We start from the raw sequence: 6,257 nt of genomic DNA on the forward strand, positions 1-6,257 counted from the left end.
GGGAAGAAAATAAAATATTTTGAAAGGAAATTGCTTTTTTAAACTTTTCCTAATTAAAAATGTAAAACTTGCTGAGATTATGAAATGTAGTCAATGTCTCCTAGTTAGTAATTAGCATATCTGGTACTTGAACCCAAAGTCCTGACTCGAGGATGAGCTTTTGCCCACTTCACTGTCAACCTCTATGTGGAGGAGTTATAAATAACTCTCAGAAATAATACTTAAAGTGGGCATAGCCCAAGGAAAAGAAGAGGAAAGTTCTTCTTCTATAAACATTCTAAAAGAGAACACTATAACTTATACCTATATCCAGGTTGTTTTTGTATTTGTTTATGCACCTAATCATAAGTCCATTCTGTCAACCAGTAGTCATTGGTTTCAATTACATGCCAACAATTTGGCCTGAGGTGAAGAAGGAAACTTTGTTCAGTGCAAAAACAGTTCAATTGCAATACAACACAGCTATGATGCAGCCATGGGGCCAGGCAGCCTGGAGTCAGGCCCCTCTCCTACACAGCTCTGCTCTGCTCCTTGCTGGTCTGCTTTGCACTGCACTGGTCTACTCTACTGTGCTTTGGTCTGCTCCATTCTTGGACTGTCTTCTCTGACCTGTACTGGTCTATTCTGCTCACTGACATCTGCAGGTTTCAGCTCAGCCAGGAAGACAAGATGGAAAGGGAAAATGCACTCCCAGAGCTAGCAGGCAGATGGCTTATATAGACAGAAGTCTCTGCCCCTGGTCCCTGTTTGGTCTATCCTCATGCAAATGAGGGTTCCAAGTCCTTGCAATTTGATTGGTCAGAATAGAGCTGCTCTGGTTGGTCAGAGCTGTGCAAGTTCAATTCAATGGGGAAAGGCTCAGTCCTATTGGTTGAAGTTAGAAACTCCTTTATAGGGCTGGCTCAGATGGCAGAAACACCAATGCAGGCAGACAGTTCAGTGCAGAGTCAAATAGTTCAGTGCAAGCTTCTCCCTGAAGAGCAGTTTGTATGAGAGATCTCTGTGTAGAAATGGCTACTAGCCTCTGATTTTTGTCTTTGTTTGTTTGTTTTTTATTTGAGCCCAGTTACCCTTCTTAATAGGCATCTTCTTCCTTAGAGTCACAATTCCAACACACATCTCTTCAACTGAAATGCTCTGCCGAGAACCGTGAGCTCATTCCTGTGTGGCCTCAGAAACAAAGAGATATCAGATTCTAAAATAAGTATTGGTAATAAAAATTGGAGAAGGGGTATACATTTTCAAATCCAATCTTTAAGATAAAAATATTCCTCAAAGTTTCAAATGACTCGCTATCAATTCTATAAATTAAGATATCAAAAGCCAAAATATACTACTTACCATGTGGTTGAGTCCAACGGCTACTCCAAATTTCATGGTCTATAAGACAAAGACAAATATAATGATTTTTACATAAATCAATGCAATGATTTTCAGTAAAATAAAATAAAATAGATTTTCTTATTTGTACATAAAAAATAACAAATTTTCTTTAGAGAATTAAAAGCAAAATAAACTTGAGAAATAAACTGTGGGCACTTTGTTCATTAAAATGTAAGCAGGTAAAGTATGTAAAGTGATATGCATGCCAGGAAAGTGAGCCTTTTCATTTTGAACAACTCTAAACTTACAAAGGATAGACGTTTAGGTGACATCCAGATAATATTTGAGCCTGTCTAGGTGAGCGTGCAAATCAGTAAATTGTGTATATAATGGAGGATTAGGTGAGCACAATTGGAGTCTGTGCCTGCAATCCACATTTACATGCTTAATCATCATACTTTTATTTCATTGAGAATGGTTTATATACACGTACTTTTATACCTATAGTCTCTATTTCTCATACAGACAAATAACTCCCTTGTTCCTTTGAGGTTAATCCTCTTTTCTATATTATTACATATGTCATATAAAACCCTTGGACTGTTTGATGGACATTGCTTGTCAATGGTTTGGTTGTATCTATGGACCCTGCATCAGCTCTGGGAGCACCATAGAGTAGAGTGAAGAAGGAGATAGGTTTTTCTCTCTTCCAAACATGCTTTTTTCAATAGTCTGTTTCTTCCAATAGTATCTGAAACATTTCAAACACCTACAACATAAACTAAATTCACACTTTGCATATCTATTTCCATTTAAGAGGTAACCCATAAAAAGTCATTCAACATCAGTTTTACAGAGGGGGAAACTTATATAATGCTATGTATTTTTCAAAGGCAACTGCTTTCCCATAACTTTCTGAGGCACCCCATAGAAAAGAAAATGATGATATGCCCTGTTCATACAAAAGCCCTTCCAAGGATTTCAATTCAGCCCCTTCACAAGATTCAACCTTACATCACTCCCCTTGACTGGACATTTCTATTTGGATGCCTCTCCTTTATCCAGCAAAGTGTTTGCTCTTTCTTCCTAAACCTATTCACCATACTGTTGTTGAGTCATGCAATCAGGAATGACTCCCCACTTTGATACCCTCAGATGATCATCAATAAGCCCTTTCCATTAATTCTTCTTTTCATTTGTCCCTCTTTTTGATCATTAGTTTCCACCCATCACATCTGGCCCTTTGAACATCACATCAGATTTACTGCAAAAGCATCTCCCCAGGCTTGCTGCCTCACATCCTGTCCTCTGTAATCTATCCACATTCTACACCACATGACTCATTCAAAACTGCCTTCATTATGTATTTGCATCTGTCTATCACTTACCATAAAATGGAATTAACCATAACAAAGCACAAGCATCAAGAGTCTAATATGGTGCCAGGTGTTCTGTGATGTGTGTTATATCAGTTACCTCCTAATAATCACATGGAGATATATTCTGGCTAACTTTATTTTATAGATGAAGAAATTTAAGTTTTAGACATTGATTAATTTGCCCAAGTTCACATCATTAGGGATAGAGTAGTATGCATACACACAAAATGTGATTCTAGAACTTAAGCTCTTAACTGCTGTCCTAAAGATATGCAGGAATGTCTTCTGTGAACCTCAGAAGGGAAAGCTGTTTAGAAGGATCAGGGTAAAAAGTGAAGACAAGAAAAGACATCTTCAATCTTCTAGAGTTTGTATTTACATAAGAAGTAACTTATGTAAATACAAACATGAGTTATTTTCATCTAGAGTTTTCTGTCTTTTGCCTCTATATTATTTTTTACTTAAGTAAGCAATGGTTTTTAATATCTGAAAGAGTAGTAGCAGGATAATAACTTTCCAAAGAAACAGTGGTTTGTCTACTAAAAAATTAACAAAAGGTCATAATTAATAAATGGAATTATCACAGCACATACACACACACAAAAAGTTTACTTTCTTATGTAAGGAGACATCCAAATAGAATAAAAGACTTTTAATGGCTTCCCTTGTCAAACATATATTTTTGTGTGTGTACCGTATTTGGTAATCAGTCAAGGAAGGGACACAATTACTTTTAACTACAGGCAGAAAGATAATGTAACAGTTGCATTTCACAATTCTATTTGGAGATGTAGTTTGTGTCAAAACCAAAGCCCATCACACAGACTAATAGGCTTTGGGAAATCCAAAGGAAAAGGAAAAATAGCATATATAGATGTTTTAGTGTTATATTGCATATATTTGACACAAGTCAAGAAGTTGGAACCCTTTTTATGTGGCATGTGGTGAGACATCACAATCCTGAAAGTGTGCCTCTACCCTCCCACAGTTCACCTAAGACACTGGAAGCTGGATGATTAGGCTTAATTTAACACTGGAGTCCAGGAGCTCCCCACACAAAGTTTATTCCTGTACTTGTTAGGCTTCCTTGATTGTAACCATCAGAAACCCATTCTAGTTCAACAGAAGAGAATGTATTACAGCAATCTTAGGGAGCTCGAATGGCAAAACATCTGCAAGCCAGGTATAGAGTTAGCTCAGCATCAAGTAAGGAAGCACACAGGACCACTTTGACCATCGATCTCTTCAGGATACTGCCCGGGAGTGAACTCCATCTTTCATATTCCTGTAATCCCTCAGACACAAAGAAAATAAGGTGACCGGTTTGGTCTGGGGGAAATGCCCACCTGTTGGCTAAGCAAGTGCAGAGACCCTTATTCAAAGCGCCAGTAAGACTGCAGAGCTGGGTGATGTCATTCTTCAAAAAGAAAACAGGGCACTGTTTGGAGAGGGGAATGGTTGGTGGGCAGCCAAAAAGCCAATGGTAAAATTTATTCTTTTTGGAAACAAGAATTTGATTATTTTATCTGGAAAAAAGAACATCATGGAATCTTTGCATTACAGTCTTTCGCATGTCCATATTATTGTTAAGAAGAGACTGGCCAGTATTCCCCCCCGCATCTGAATAAGAGTTGAACAGAGTTCAGTTAATGAACCCTGGCTCAGTTTAGGCTAAAATGTAAGCAAGATCATTTGCTCAATGGGCAAAGTTCTATTGTGATAGAGGGAATAAAATAATAAATAGTGGGTAAGCTTAACTTTTTATCCACTACATTTTTAAAATATCCAGAGTTCCAGGATCTTGAAAGCACATTGGGGATTATTATCTAAGACAAACTCATCATTGTATAGGATAGGAAACTGAGACCCAGACACTAAAATGACTTGTCCTGGGTCTTGTTTCTGCTCAGTATAAAAAACAAAGCCACTACTCAGATTTTCTGTTTCACAGTAACATCCACTGTTCTTCACTCTTTTCTTAGACCTCAGGTGCCCTGGATAATTTAGACACCGATTAAAGATAATTTCTTGAATTTGCTTTTGATTCTATCATCTACAATTTTATAATTTGGGATAACTTTATTTTCCCAACATGTATATTTTAAACTGCATTATTCCATCAAATCAGTTTGCCATTAATTATAACATGCACCACTAGCAAATCAAACAAAATGCTGGCAATCAAATTAGAACACAATACTTTTTTACTATGTAGAATATTGTTTTATACTTAGTGAAAGGCTCATTAACATTGGAATTTTTATCATGCATTATTCTTGTTCATAGGTTATAAAAGGGAAATATACACAAAATACATTTTAATATCAGCGCTAAAGAACTTCTGCACACATGAAATCCAACTATCCTGAATGACATTTCATCTTAGAGCCATTGACACCATGTTACTAATATCAGCCTCTATGCTTCAAGAGCATTGCTGATGCCTCATTTCTTAAACTTGTCCCCAGCCTCTTCTTTCATGCTGCTGACATCCAGTCTGCATTCATATTCCTTCCTCAAATAGTCTTAATGGTTGTTGTTTTTTAAATATATTTTATTTATTTATTTATTTATTTATTTATTTATTTATTTAAGAGAGGAAGGGAGAGAGATAGAGTTAGAAACATAGATGAGAGAGAAACAGCAATCTGCTGCCTTCTGCACACCTCCTTACTGGGGATGTGCCCACAACCAAGGTACATGCCTTTGACCTGAATCAAACCTGGGACCTTTCAGTCTGCAGGCCGATGCTCTATCTACTGAGCTAAACCAGTTAGGGCCTAATGATTTTTGACTGAAATGTTGAGAGGTTGTCATTGTCCAGCCCTGCCACCAACAATAACAATTAAGCTCACACATGTGCACACAATGACATCGTCCTTACCACTGCCACCTGGTTAACAGCAACTGTAAAACTCCATTGAGTACCACACACATCCTAATTTCAGCTATGTTAAATGTGAAAAACGGGGACAGGGTCTGGGGGAGGGGTGGCAGGTACTATGTCTCACCATAAAGGTGGCAAGAAGAAGCCCTGAAGCAGCCCAAGAAGCAGCCCAAGTAGATATACAAGGAAGAGAAGGCATTAAAGCAGAAGCAAAAAGAGGAGCAGAAGAAACTTGAATAGCTAAAAGCGAAGGCCAAGGGGGAGGGCCCTCTGGCCACAGGTGGAATTAAGAAATCTGGCAAAAAGTGAGCTGTGCTTTGTTCCTGGAGAAATGGTAATTACTTTCTTGTTTTAACATCTGGATTCCTGCCATAATATCTGTTGCTACTGTTAGCTAGAATAAAGTGTTGACTCTGAACTTGTTGTACATTTAAGAATGAACTTTTGCCCCTGGCCAGTGTGGCTCAGTTGGTTGGAGTGGTGTCCTGTATACCGATAGTGGCTCATCTTTTTAGTTCTTCTCACTCAGCTATTTCTCAACCCAGCTCAGAATTTTGCCAAAGTATGTTCTTCAGTCTTTGTTCTATCCCAAATTCTGTTCCACCTGGAATTAAACCAACTAATTTGAAATAACCAAAAAGAAAAGTTAAATAAAATAGATGCATTAG

At 37.7% G+C, this 6,257-nt stretch overlaps 1 pseudogene; it reads left to right on the plus strand.

Annotated features, from left to right (window-relative positions):
• Window positions 1–5,704: 5,704 nt before the first annotated feature.
• On the plus strand, window positions 5,705–5,904 carry LOC118723359 (annotated as a pseudogene).
• The last annotated feature ends 353 nt before the right edge of the window (window positions 5,905–6,257 follow it).

The sequence above is a fragment of the Pipistrellus kuhlii genome, unplaced genomic scaffold (assembly GCF_014108245.1).
Source record: "Pipistrellus kuhlii isolate mPipKuh1 unplaced genomic scaffold, mPipKuh1.p scaffold_m20_p_2, whole genome shotgun sequence".
NCBI classification, from domain to species: domain Eukaryota; kingdom Metazoa; phylum Chordata; class Mammalia; order Chiroptera; family Vespertilionidae; genus Pipistrellus; species Pipistrellus kuhlii.